The sequence below is a fragment of the Geotrypetes seraphini genome, chromosome 3 (assembly GCF_902459505.1).
Source record: "Geotrypetes seraphini chromosome 3, aGeoSer1.1, whole genome shotgun sequence".
NCBI classification, from domain to species: Eukaryota; Metazoa; Chordata; class Amphibia; order Gymnophiona; family Dermophiidae; genus Geotrypetes; species Geotrypetes seraphini.
The window spans coordinates 224,505,736-224,520,871 of NC_047086.1; the positions used below are offsets into that span (position 1 = coordinate 224,505,736).

Genomic DNA, 15,136 nt, shown 5'->3' on the forward strand with positions numbered 1-15,136 from the left:
AACAATGAAGAAATTGAATGAATTGGAACATGAAAGTCATTAAAAACCTGCTAGCGTAAGGGAACCAAAATGGCATGTCAAACATGCATTAAAGTATACTAAAGGATGGGAGAGTCATGGTGAGTACTGGTGGGGCAGGGTGGAGAGTACCATTGGGGGGACTGGGGAGGGGAGGTGGAGGTAATGAGAGGTTCTGGTACTTGGTCACGGATAGGATAAGTGGGCTTAGGTGGGGGGAGGGGGTGGTGTGGCATCTTCGGGGCTCATAAGAGTCCAGGGCCTCGGAGTGCCTTTCAGCCCTCATTCATCTCGCTAGCCTATGTAGAGTAGGATGGGGGGTGGTGTTTGGTTGATGTTTCTCTTATTCTGTATATGCTTGTTATAATTATTGTATATAATGCATCATTGTTTGTGCTGTGTACCCTTGGGGTGCCCTGGCGTTGTCTTTGCTGTTGTTTGCATCAATAAAAATTGTTTGAACCTAAAGCATACTAAAATGGCTGCAAGAGACATCACGAACAATAAATAATTAAATGGCATGGCAAAAAAGATTATAGCAATAATGAACCGCTATAAGAAGAAGAGACAAAATGGGATACATCGTACAAAACTTAAAATAGCCATTAAATTAATCATGTTGGAAGGTAAATGGCTTCTACACGCCTGGGTGAAGTTCACCAGCAGACCTGCGTTCCATAGGGGAACCCATACAGGACGATAGCCCCTGCGAGGAGGAGGGGCGGTCTGTTGGAAGTCTTAAGTTGACTCCGGAGGAAGAAGAACAACTGATACAAGCTGCTTCCAAAACCTTGGGTCAGGAAACAGTGAGTAATCTTATGAAGGCTAAGATCCGGGTAACTCTGGTTTCAGAGAAGCAAGAGATTTTAAGACCAGCTGTTGTGACTCTTGAATTACTGTGGGATGCCATTAATGGCATGCAGTCTTCTCTCTTAAATGAAGTTAGACAAAATACTGTTGATTTGAAAAATATTTCTGATACAGTGCTAGTTCAAGCGCAGGTTGCCAATCAACATTGACCAGAAATGGACTCCTTGAGGGCTAGAGTCCAGGCTGAGAAGATTTGTGAATCCTCGGTTTTGAAAGATAGAAATGACATTTGGAGTACCTTGAAAACCAATCGAGATGATTTCACCTGAGACTTTTGAATTTTCCTAAATCTCCATTAAACCCAGTTTAAGAAATACTTGGTGGTGATTCTGGAACTTGGAGACGTGGGTAATGGCTGCTTAGCTGTTGTGTTCCCTCCTCTGGGCATCATTTACTGGATTCCAGGGTCATAATTTCCCTTCTATTCATCTGAAAAATCTTACAAATGGCTTCTAATAAGCAGAAAATGCAGGAAAGTTTTACAAAACAAACTGGAAAAACAAAAAGGTTAAAAGAAGATTCACAGATTCCTAGTGGGTCCCATCTCCCAATGGATGCTTTAGATGTGATTGAGGTGATGGAGGAATTAAGAAACATCAGTTTAACCTTGTCTGGGTTGAAGAAAGAAATGGAGATAATGAATAATAAGTTTGACTTGATTAACAGCAGAATGGATAAGGTAGAAGCTAGAATGGAGAAAATTGAACATGTGCAACAGGAATACAAAGAAGATCATAAGATCCTATAAGAAATAAAGAAGATGACAGATTTGGAGAACCACTCAAGAAGGCAGAATTTAAGGATCCTTGGTCTAAAGGAAGGAACAGAAGGGAAAAATATAATATCTTCCAATATACTTCCAATCAAGGTAAATATGCCTATTGAAATAGAAAGGGCTCACAGGATACCAGGGAAGAGACCACAAAATCAGGACAAACCAAGGCCAATAATATTATGATTACTGCGTTTTCAGCATGTACTAGAGATCTTAAAAGTGGCAAAGGAAACAAAAAACATTGACTTATAAAGCTTCAAAGTTAATGTTTGTCCCAGATTTCGCCAAAGAGACTGTACAGCAGCGCAAGAAATTTCTGCTATTAAGACAACCATTAAGAGATATAGGGGCCAAGTATGGGCTGTATTATCCTGCATTGATGAGGGTCACGCTAAGAGACAAATATTACCAATTTGATGATCCAGAAAAATTAAAGGAATTTTTGTCATCTAAAGTAACTCCAATGAATTAAATGAATAACCCTGTAAGTGGAAACAGTGCTTTTATTTTTATATTATGTTATTCATTTATTATTAGGGTTTACTAAACTAAAAAAAAAATTAAAAGAATAATTATAAGTTTCTAGTTATACATGATTATTACATAAAGATGGACATTCCAAATGTATGCAGTTTCTTTTAACTGAAAAGAACTCTAAGAGCAGGGTTTTTTTTCTCATTCAGATAAAAAGAAGGATCTAAATCTAATAAGAAAGTTCCATCTCATTAATATAATCATATGCAAATTTATCCCTGATGATGAAAGAAGTGGAAGGAACACTCGATACTGTCTTCATTCTAAAAAGAGATTGGAAGCCTTGAGTGTCATTTCTGGAATCATCATTGGCTGTTGAATCATTCTGTTCTGATGCCAGAACTGCTTCAGATGAAATCCTGCTTGAGATAATGAGTTGCAGGTTGGAGAGGGAGAGCAGACACAAGCCTGGAGTTATATTCCGGTGCATCAGTTGCTGGCCCTCCCTTCTGATAAGAGCGAAGCTGATATGTTGGTGGTAGAGAATGACCCGGGGAAAAAATCTGTCCTCATCACCGCCATTCCCTTCAACGCCCCTTCACCGTCACCACCATCCCATTCACTGCCCCGTCACCGTCACTGCCATCCCATTCACCGCCCCGTCACCGTCCCTGCAACATCTATACAAGCCTCAGTACTGCAATATTTAGCTTATTCCTTCCTTATAAATCAAAATTCTGGCTGCTGAACTGGAGAAAGAGATGTTCAGCTGACAGGGCTTTGTTTATAAATTTTTTATCAACACAACTAATATACTACTTTATCCTGAAGAAAAAAGAAATAGAATTTTTTTTTCTACCTTTGTTGTCTGGTTTCTGCTTTCCTCATCTTCTCATTCAATTCCTTCCATCCACTGTCTGTCTTCTCTCTGCGTCTTCCATTTGCTCTGTTACTGTGCCTCTCCCTTTCTCCCCCCCTTCCAAATTGGTCTGGCACCTATCTTCCCTCCGCTCCCCCCATAGTCTGGCATCTCTGTCTTCTTCCCTGCCAGCATCTTCTCCCTACTCTCTCTTCCCCTTTTCCCTTCAGTGTCTTCTCCCACTCTGAGTTCCCCATGTCCTTTCAGTGTTCTTCTCCCCACTCTGTCTTCCCCATCTGCTTTCAGCATCCTTCTCCCCCCTCTGTCTTCCCCATGTGCTTTCAGTGTCCTTCTCCCCCCTCTGTCTTCCCCATGTAATTTCAGCGTCCTTCTCCCCCCTCTGTCTTCCCCATGTGCTTTCAGCGTCTTTCTCCCCCCTTTGTCTTCCTCATGTGCTTTCAGCATCCTTCTCCCCCCTCTGTCTTCCCCATGTCCTGTCAGCGTCCTTCTCCCCCCCTGTCTTCACCATGTGCTTTCAGTGTCCTTCTCCCCACTCTGTTATACCCATTTCCCGTCAGCGTCTTTTCCTCTCCACCCCACATTTCCTCCTCCCTGCCCTTTACCTGTGGCCAGCAATGTCTAAACTGCCTTCTTACAGCAGCTGGAGCATTGTAGTTGCATATGGCTGCCATAAAGGTCATCTCTGCTGCAACTTCTGGTTGCGTCAGAGATGACCTTTACGGCAGCCACATGCAGCTTCAACGCTCCGGCTGCTGTAAGAAGGCAATTTAGACTCATGGCCACGAAGGTATGGGGCAAGGAGAGAGAAAGGGAGCTGTTTCAACTCAGCAGCGACAGTATGGAGGGAGCGCGATAGGTGACCGCATGCGTTCCCTCCCTTAACTGCGGGGACAAGGCCATTCACTGCTCCACAGGGCAGTGAATGGCCTTGTCCCCGTAGCCACGGTGAACACAGGTTTTTCCTCACTGTTTTGGCGGGTTACCCGCGGCGGGTAACAGCCACCGTGTCATTCTCTAGTTGGTGGAAGAGGAGAGTACAGCTATGTGCATTGCCTATAAGAAATGTCACGTTACAGGAGAGTTAAAATAAAGGAAGAGATACTGAAGACTGATGCTGCCACTGTCATGAATAACTGCGGTAAAGGAATCAATAATCAGTCTCAGGTAGCAAGAAGTCAGGAGCGGGACTGGCTCTTTTACACTGGATGGTGCCGGGCAGTCAAGGGTTAAAGCTGCCTCTGGAATTACAGTAAATCCTCAGCTGCAGGCTTCCATTGATTTTTTTCCGTGCGATGTGAAACCAGCAATCAACTTGTGGTCTGAATTTGCTCTGAAACCAGAGCTGAGATGTCAATGAGCCGCCGACAAGTTTCAGTTAGCAAGGCCTCCCTGGCCGCGCTGTCACTCGAGGCCACTCACCCTCACAGCCACCTCCAGAAGCGCTGGGCAGAGTCCCAGCCTTAAAGTGCCCACACCACCCCTGCCCCTTAAAGGGGCAAGGTGCTGCTTATGCCCTGAATAGCATTTGAGTGAGAAGAGAGATCTAGTGGCTTTACTCTACTGAAAAGTGGATTCCTGGCAGACTGGGCTCTCCTGCCCTAGCTTCATAGAAGTTTCAAGTTTATTAAAATTTTGATATAAACGCAATATCAAATATTTTCAATGTGTATAACAATTAAAAAATTTTTTTTTTTGGGGGGGACAAAATAAAACAATTTATACAGGTAAAAATACAATCGATGTACACAATTAATTAGTGATACATAGGGAAAGAGGAGTGAACTACAATTGTTAAAGAAAGTAGAACATTTAAGGAAAAACAACATCAGGAGGGTAATTAAAAATGTTTTACAAATAAAGCTAGGTCTAAAAGTGAAAGGGAGAAATTGTGACCTATATATAGATCTGGTTAGGTTTAAGTATTTGAGCCTGAGATTGTTGATAAAAGAGTTATCCTGTTTATGACTCGAATGCATCTTTGTATAGGTGGCTTTTAAATATGCTTTTAAATTTTTCTAAAGAAGTTTCACCACGCAGATAAACTGGCAGCTTGTTCCATAGCTGGGGTGCTATGATTGAAAAAATTGTAGCTCTTCTGATACCTATTATTTTCAGAGACTACAACTGCTAGAACACCAAAAAGCTTCCTCCCTGCCCCATATCACTGTATGGAGCAAAGACTGGTGGGGGGCCACGATTCTGTTGCCTGTGATCCTACCTGATGCGCCCTTTGACAAGTGACTACCTGGATGCCCTTCTATTTTAGGATCACAACGCAGGCATGTCACAGAAATACCAAAGCCTCCCTTGTTAGAGTTGAGACTCCCCCACTCCCATTCCTACTGTTGCATTTTAACTGGTACCCTCTCCCCAGATTCATTTTATAAAAGAATTCACAACGCGTTCTACACACACAAAACAGTTGCAAACATGCCAATGTAGGAAATTAAATCATCTGCAGTTGAAATTTGTACAAGGTTCCCAAATAGGCTCAAGCACACTTAGAGCCTGGGAAAAAGCCTGTGAGAGTGAGAGTGCTCTTTGTCAAGTGAAGGGGAGACACTGTTATCATATGAGAGTGGGTATGAATTGACCAGATGGGTGCAGGTTATTAAATAGAGTACTTAATGGGTAAATTATTTCTATATAAGTAATTTCATGGAGGAAGAGATGGCAATATTAATTTAACGCATATGTTTATGTAATTTATTATTTACTTTAATTATTAATATAACTTAATATTTATTTATTTACCTTTTAAGGATAGGTATTAATAAGATACTTATGAAATATTTTATTATTTTGGAAATGATCAATTTTATTGTATGAAAGGGACAAAAGAGATCTTTTAGATATTGAAATATTCATTTTAGCAATATTGAAAGTCATTTATTACATATATTAATTAAGTTAAATGTTTTTTTTAAAATAGATTCTAATTGAAGGGGATATTAGATATGCATAAATTAAAATCATAGGATTGGAAAAATTAATTGAAAGGGGGGGTTCTTAAAAATGAATGAAAATTTGTTTTATATGGATAATATACTGTAATATTTAATTATTCAATTTATGAATAGAGTTCACTTAGATATTTATGAAATGCTTTTGTTCTATAGAATTGAATGATATTATTCTTATTAAAGGGTTTATTATAGAGGTTCATTGTTTCAAAAGTAATTATATAATGATTTACTATTTAGAAATAGTTTTATTTAATTTGGGTTGTTTAATTGTAATAATATAGAGGGAAAAATTAAAGTAGGATGCCTGGGGAGGGCTATGGCTGTCAGTCTGAATATATGTCTTCAAGTAATCAAAGGATAAGGAGGGTGGGGATATGGGAGGGAAAGGGATGGGTTTTAGGGGTCTTAGAATTATATTGTTCAAAGATTAAGGGAAGAAAAGAGATTTGGGAGGGGTGGTTTGGGGGGGGGATAGGTATTATGTTTTAGATTTTAAATTGAGGGAGGAGTATTTACAGGGAAATCATAATATTTTGAAATATTTGATTGGGTTTATATGTCCTGAAGGAAAACTTCTTAATGGAATTTAAAATATTTTCATTAAATGTTAATGGCCTCAATCATCCAATTACAAGGAAGAAAACACTTTGTTTTTAAAACAACAGAATGTAGATATTTGTTATATCCAGGAGACACATCTGTCGGTTTTAGAGTCCAAGAAACTAGAAGGGGGTTGGGTAAAACATTGTTTTTTTGCCCCTGCTGTGGGAAAGAAGGCTGGTGTACCAATTTTGGTGAATAAAAAATGCACTGCTATGTTTAATTTGATTGCTGCATGGTTATATGTAGAAATCAGCTTGGGAAATCATATGCTGGCGCTTTTCATTGTATATGTAATTCGAACCAAATTGAATTTTAAAATCTCTACAACAATTGATACTACCACTGGCTGCTTCTAATTTAGTTGTGGCAGGGGATTTTAACGCTGTTATGGATCCTTTAATGGATAAAAAACCTAGTAGAATTATGAAGTCATTAGGATTAGATAATTTGGTACAAACTTGTGATTTGAAAGATATATGGCGAATACTTAATTTTAATGATCGGGAATTTTCTTTTTGTTCCCAGGTTCACAAATCTTTTTCAAGAATAGATTATATTTTTGTTTCAAATCAATTAGTTCAACAGGTAACACAAGCCTCCATAGATCCAATTATTTTGTCTGATCATGGGGGGGTGTGGATTGAATTTAAAATAGTTGATCAAGATAGTAGTAGATCTGTATGGAAATTTGATAATATACTGCTTGCAGAGCCAACTTTTATTGAGGAAGTTAAGTCAAAAATAAATGATTATTTCCAATTTAACAATACGGAAGATATCTCCATGGAAACTCTATGGGATGCTTTTAAGGCAACCATGAGAGGTCAAATTATTTCATTTTCAGCATATATTAGAAAACAAATTAAATTAAGCTTTTGGAGTAAAAATTGATTGATAAATGGGAATAGTCTACGTTACAGGCTCTTTTAAAAGCTAAAGGTAAATATAATGAGATTTCTTCTAAATTGATAAGAAAAGACTTATTCGCTCAACAAGTTTTGTATTATGGAAATTGAAATAAGGCATGAAGATTATTGGCAAATTATCTTAAAGCAAAAAAAGAAAACCAAAAATAATTGCAGTAAAGGATGTAAAAGGTGATATTTATTCTCAAATTGGACTTATTTTAAAACAAGTTCTGGATTTTTATAAAGCTTTATATTCTTCTTAGCCTTATTTAGATAAAGAAAAGGATGGTTTAGAATTTTTAAACCTAATTAAGGGACCAAAAATTCCTGAACATATAAAAGAAAGTTTAGAAAAGCCAATATCACTAAAAGAATTACAAACAGCGTTGAAGTCTCTTAGAGTTGGATCCGTTCCAGGTGGGGATGGTTTCACGATAGAGTTTTATAAATCATTTCATAATACCCTATTACCATATTTGTTAAATTTATATCAGGTTCAACTAACTAAAGGTTGTATCACAGGTACTATGACAGAATCGTTAACTATAGTTTTACCAAAGCCAAATAAAGATCCCACTTGGTTTCAAACTACAGGCCTATTTCTTTAATCAATGTAGATGGAAAAATTTTCGTTAAGACATTGGCTTTGCGCTTGGCTAAGGCTCTCCCCTTTATTATTGGTATGCACCAAACAGGGTTTGTTGCTTAGAGACATTCTTCTAATACCAGGTTGGCTTTACATATGTTAAATTTATCAAAAGCCATGAATGACCCGGCCTTTTCTGTATCCTTGGATGCAGAGAAGGCCTTTGATCGAGTGGACTGGACCTTCATGTATCAAGCAATGGAATGGTTTGGTATAGGTTTAGGATTTATACAAATGATTCAAACTCCCCTGCTGCTAGATTGTGTATTAATAATAATTTCTCGGAAAGTTTTAGTCTACAGAGGGGGGGTTAGACAAGGCTGTCCCTTATCTCCTCTGCTTTTTGATATTATATTAGAACCCTTGTTATTAGCTATTCAGCAAGTGAAGGAGATATTGGGTATTCCTTATTCAGATCGGGAATATAAGGTTTCTGCTTATGCAGATGATATACTGCTTCATTTGAGAAATCCGGAAACAACCATTCCAAGCTTACTAGAATTGATAGAGAAATTTGGAAAATTTTCAGGATACAAGATAAATTGGAGTAAATCAGAAGTTCTTCCACTTAATGTGCATTGTACAAAAGGTTTGTTTGATTCATTCCCCTTTCTATGGAAGGAGGATGGAATAAAATATTTAGGCATTTGGATAAAAAGTACGCTGGAAGACACAATGAAAGTGAATGAAAAATTTTATTACAGAAGGTAACAGAAGTGTGTGAGCAATGGAATCCTTTACATCTTTCGTGGTGGGGGAGAGTCCAAACTATTAAAATGATGATTGTGCCTGTGGTTTGTTATCAAATGGGTATGTTACCGTTTTTTTCCAAGGGTCCTTTTATAAAAAATAAAATAGTATTCTTACAAAATTTATTTGGCTAGGTAAAACTCCTAGAGTTGCTTTAGTATCTCTACAAAAGCCAATTAAAGAGGGAGGAGTAATTTTTCCCAATTTGTATAGGTATCATCAATCCTATATTATACGCCAGGGTATGTATTGGGTTCTCCCAGAGCTCATTGAAAATATCCCAGATTGGTTATGGTTTGAATGGCGACTCATGTTTCCTCTGCGATTGTGCCATGTTCTCAGTATCAAAATGCCTAGATTATAAAAAGATAATAGAATATTAGTAGACACATGGAAAACCTTAAGATATGTGAGTAATTTAACACCTATTCCAATTCACAAATCAACAAATCAAACTATATGGCTGAACTCCAAGATTCAAATTGGCGGATTTAAGGTCATCTAGAAGTATTGGATGATAGCAGGTATACGTATATTAGATAATGTTATTTCTAATGGTAAGCTGCTTGATTTTTCACAATGGCAACATAAATATGGCCTCAATAAATCACAAAATTTTAGATGGATGCAACTGAAGCAGGCCATTCAGGTGGGGTTCCCTGAATGGAAAAATCTTAATAATCAATATAGTTTAGAGTTCTTATGCTTTCAGGTGGACTTCCTGGGACACCAGGCCGCCCAGTGGTATAAATTGATAACTGGATTTATTAAAAAGAAGCCAAAAACCGGTCTGTGAGACATTTGGAGCATTGAGATTAAGCATCAAATTTCTGCGTCTCAATGGACACAAATTTGGACTTGGAGGATGAGATGTACAGTGTCTGCATCTATGAGACAAACTTGTTTTTTTCTGTTACATAGAGCATTATGGACCCCTGTTTGGTTACAAAAGTTAGATAGCTCTAAGTCTAATAGATGTTGGCATTGTCATCTTGAAGCAGGGACTTTAAATCATTTATTGTTCTTTTGTCCATTTATTTTGGCTTTTTTGAAATCAATTTGGGGCCAAATTAATTGTTTATTATAAAACCCGGTGGCATTGACCTATGATACTATATTATTTGGCATGTCAATGAGGGCAAAGAGTCAGATATCTTCAAATAATAACAAGCTTTTACTTATAATGACAGGGGTTGCCATACAACACATTACATGTAATTGGAAAAACTGGAGTAGATTGAACTATAATTTTTGGTGGAACTCATTATGCCATATATATAAAATGGAAAGAGCAATATCTACACAGAAGGGGTATTTAAGGAAGTTTCAAGATGTATGGGAGCCGTTAACAAAATATTGTACTGAATAGATACCATTTTTCTCTTAAATTTATAAGTTCAATACTGGGGGGGGTAATTATTAGTTTATTATCCTATATAATAAAACCCTAGCTGCGTATGCACACTCTTACCTGCGTGTTCCGTGATCTCTGATCTCTGATCAGTAGGTCTGTGGCGGCAGGAGTGCGCATGCACGCATACATCGCTCCCTCTCTCCTTGGCCGCCAGGACTGGCCGGCAGCACTGGACTCCCTGCTCTCCACCTCCTCAAGCAAGATTAAAAGCCATGGTGTCGGCTCCTCTCACGAGCCGTACCAGCGTCGGAGAAGGTTTCCGACGCTGGCGGTGATCGTGAGAGGTGGGCGGCACTTTTAAACTTAAAAGAATAACTTCAGCCAGAGCAGTTCTGAGAGAAAGAGTCTGTGTGCTTGAATTTCAGGTGGTCTGATTATACGGGAGCTCTGAGCCAAACGTCCTTCACCATACTCCAAGAGGCAGCTTGCATTCCAGTGGCAGCAACTGAGAATTTGTTGTAGTGGTGGAGAGCAGCCCCGCTCCGCCCGTTGACCCTCCACAAACCTCCCGGCTCCAGCAGCATACGCAGTACTTTAAACACGCTGCTTTGTGGCCTTCTACTGCCGATTTCCTCTGCCGCGTCTCTGATGACATCATCGGAGATAGACGTGGCAGAGGAAATCGGCAGTAGAAGGTCGCGAAGCAGCGTGTTTAAAGTGCTGCGGACGCTGATGGAGCCAGGAGGTTTGTCGGTGGTGGGAGGGTTGGATGGGAGGGTCAGTGGGGGTTGGCTGCATGGTGGCGGTAGTGGCGGGGGGGGGAGAGGCGGGTGAGGCCCTCTCCTTTTAACAGGGGTTTGCCGCAGACGTGTTTTTTCCCAATATTTACAGCTTCAACATTATTCTATGTCTCTGGGACATGCAGTACAGTTCACACTTTTAGATAGACTTTTTATGCAAATGGGTAGGGAGTTGAGGGTATCGTCACCCTCTTTTGGGCAGTTGGTTTCTCCTGGGCTGAGCTTATTGCTGAGGATGAGCTTACCAAAGCATTTGGTCAGGCCTTTCAAATCACCCTTAATGTGGGTCTTAATCAGGCCTACATCACCAAGTGGAAGGGAAAAGCTCTGGGTCTATGGGAGGAGGATCTGTCCCGTTGTCCCCACTCCCAGCTTCGGGCCGTTCTCAGAGATGGAGTGGGGACAACAGGGCCTGAAAGATGCTGCTCAACAGTTCTACTGCACAGGGGAGATGGGAGGGAGGGAGGGATAGAAAAATGCCTGGTTCTACTGTACAGGGGGAATGGGAGAGGTAAAAATTGAAAGATGCTGCTCAATGGTTCTACTGCACAGGGGGATGGGAGGGAGTCAGGCAGGCAGGCTGGCTTCTGGGGGGGATGGGAGGCAAAGTATGGAAGGCAGTGAGGGGGGACATAGGAAGGAGGCACTGGGGACACTAAGGACATAGGAAGGGGCACTGAGGGCACTAAGGACATAGGAGGCACTGAGGGCAGTAAGGACACAGGACAGAGGAACTGTGGGCACTAAGGACCCGGGAAGGAGGCACTGGGGGCACTAAGGACATGGGAAGGAGGCACTGGGGGTACTGTGGACACAGGACGGAGGCACTGGGGGCACTAAAGATATAGGAAGGGGCACTAAGGACATAGGAAGGAGGCGCTGAGGCCACTAAGGATATAGAAGGCATTGACGGCACTAAGGACATAGGAAGGAGGCACTGAGTGCACCAAGGACATAGGAAGGAGGCACTAAGGGCACCAAGGACATAGGATGGGATACTATGGACATAGGAAGGGGGGCCACGGAGAGACAGGCTGGCATTTAGCAACAGAGAAATACAGGCAGGCAGGGAGACAGAAAGACAGACAGACAGACAGGGGGCCAGGGAGAGACACAGCCAGAAATAATGACAGACAGACAGACAGACAGAATCCAAGGAGAGAGAGACAAAGATAAAAAAAAAACAGACAGACAGACATCTACTCTAGCACCTACTTTTAAATTTTTAAAAAACCTTCGGCCGCAATAGGCCAGCCTGCAGGAAGGGAAGTGGGGGACGACAAAGAAGAGGACTCCAGCCACAGGAACCCAATAAGGGAAGGGAGGGGCATGGAGCAGGCTAGACCGCGGGAAGGGAAGGGGGAGGGGCCACACGGAGCAGGCCAGATCGAGCAGGACAACGAAGTAAAAGAAGGGGGAGGGGCCGAACAGAGCAGGCCAGATCGCGGTAAGAGAAGGGAAGGGGGGTTGGGGGAAAATGCTGCTACTGCTGCACAGAGATCTGGAGGGGAAGGGAAATACCGCTGCTGCACAGGAAAGTGTGGGGGGGGGAAGGAGGGAAATGCTGTTGCTGCTGCACAGGGAAGTGGGATGGAAATGCTCCTGCACAGGGAAATGGAGGGAAAAAATGACAGACAGACAGCGGGAGGGAGGGAGACAGAAAGAAAGGAAGAAAGACAGAGAGGGAGGGAGAGGGACAGAAAGACAGACAGAGAAAGGGGGTCAGGGAGAGAGAGAGACAGCGGGAGGGAGAGAGACAGAAAGACAGACATATATTCTAGCACCTGTTAATGTAACGGGCTTAATGACTAGTTTAACAATATAAGAATGATAGGGGGAAAATTTTATCATATGATACATATGTTTTATATTTGCTATGGAAGGGTGGGGAGGGAGGGAGATAAGTTATATGATTTGGACTATTGTTGATTATTAAGTGTTTTATTTCATGTTAAAATGTTTTAACTCACTGTCACACTTATTGTAAGTTTTAAAACGAATAAAGATTTTAACAAAAAAAAAGAAAAAAAGAAATACTTGGTGGAAGTCTTAGGGATGCCATCGAAGGCACTCCCTCCTATTATGCAAGCTCAATACCTTCAGGGTCTGAGGAATTCTGTTGGCCCTGAGAGTAAAGCTGGGAGAGAAGAAGCTCTAGGACTCGGTACCTTTTTGGAAGCCTCCTTGAAAGTGGTTACTTCTAGAATTACGAGTACATTACTGGTTTCCTTTGCTTATGAACTAGACTGCAATTCTGTACTTAAGCTTTCCTTTAGACCAGGGGTACCCACACTTTTTTGGCTTGCGAGCTACTTTTAAAATGACCAAGTCAAAATGATCTACCAACAATAAATATTTTTTAAAACGCAAAGCACACTGTACGCAGAGAAAATGTTAATTATCATTTATATTCAGGGTTTTTTCAAAGAGGTCAAGGCAGATGACTTTAAAATATCCAATGTCACCTCAGTAACAACTATACAAAAATAGACAAATATACCCCTCCCTTTTTACTAAACTGCGATAGCGGTTTTTACTGCAGGGAGCTGCGCTGAATGTCCCATGCTGCTCTCAGCGCTCATAGGCTCCCTGCGCTAAAATCCACTACTGCGGTTTAGTAAAAAGGGGGCCATAGTGCAAAATATAAACAGCAGATATAAATTCTCAAAACAGACACATTGTGATCACTAAATTGAAAATAAAATCATTTTTCTTACCTTTGGTGTCTGGTGATTTCATGACTCTCTGGTTGCACTTCCTTCTGACTGTGCTTTCTTTCTTTCTGCCTCCTGCATGCTTCCTCTCCTCCATACCTCATTCTATTCCCCAACCAACATCTCTCTCTGTCCCTCCATGAGTCCAACTTTTTCTTCCTCTCTCTCTCCCTGCCTGCCCCTCACCCCAGCTTTTTCTTTCTTTCTTTCTTTTTCTCTCTCTTCTTGCCTCCCCACAACTTTTTCTTTCTCTCTCTCCCTGCCCCCACTGCCGCTGATTTCTTCCTGCTTCCCCGTCGCAGCAATAGGGCCACCTATCATAGATTATTAAATTATTGAACAAAGTGTTTTGATAAGTAAGAGGATGGAAAAGAGAAAAAAAACCCATAGAAGGAGGGGCAAGGAAGAATTCAAATGCTATTTTGACCGGGAAGAGGACAAGAAAATGAAAGGGATGGAGAAGATGAACAGAGGCAGCAGAAGAGAAAAGACAGACGATGTTGAGGTTTCTATGATTCAAAACTATTTTTCCACAGAGAGACCCTAAGGGGGAACTATTATAAAGCTTTTGACATGTGCCAAACTCGTTTTACATGCAGAAAGGGGCTTTTGGAAAACTGTACAACCATGCAATGGAAAGCAATCTGCACATACACACTCTGGAAGGTGTCATTTAGGGGAAGAAGAGATGGAGCTGCAACGTATGTGTGAATTTTAGGAAAATTGTGTGCATACTTGCACAACTTTACAGCTTTTTGGGGGACAGTTGTAAATCGGTTTGTGAGCTCTTGGAGCTGGACCTGAGAGCCTGTTATATATAAAGACAGTTAGGTACCTGTGTTATCGTTGTCTATTAATTTACAGCAGACACGTGCAGCGACTGCACAACAGCCAGCCCACAAGCCTTCCCCAACGTCAATTCTGACGTCAGAGAGGAAGTTCCGGGCCAGCCAGGCGCAGGCCAGCCAATCGCTGCCTGGAACTTCCTCTCCGACATCGGGTGGAAGGCTTGTGGGCCGGCAGCATGCAATCGCTGCATGCGTCTGGCCCTTCCTTGCGGCAGCTTCAGCGGGGAGCAGGGAGAGATCCTAGGCTCTGCAATCGACTCGCGTTGCCTTAACGATCGACCGATCAATCGCAATCGACGTTATGGGCACCCCTGCTTTAGACATTTAGACAGTTTAAAGAGATTATGTGGAGACATTGGAGAGCAAGACTAAGAATATTTCCTGATTTGGCAAGAGATACACAAATAAGGCGGAAAAGCCTTCCTGGCCCTTACAGCTAGGGTTCAGGCAATTTATGCTAATTTTGTGTTAAAATTTCCTTTTATTTGTTATATTGTTTATGAAGGCTATTTCAGTTTTTTTGACCCTAA

General features: G+C 41.1%; 1 protein-coding gene across 4 annotated transcripts in view; it reads right to left on the bottom strand.

The window, feature by feature from the left end:
- Positions 1-15,136, bottom strand: part of SLC39A5 (solute carrier family 39 member 5) — a 69,680-nt gene that overhangs the window by 21,597 nt on the left and 32,947 nt on the right. The window lies entirely within an intron of this gene.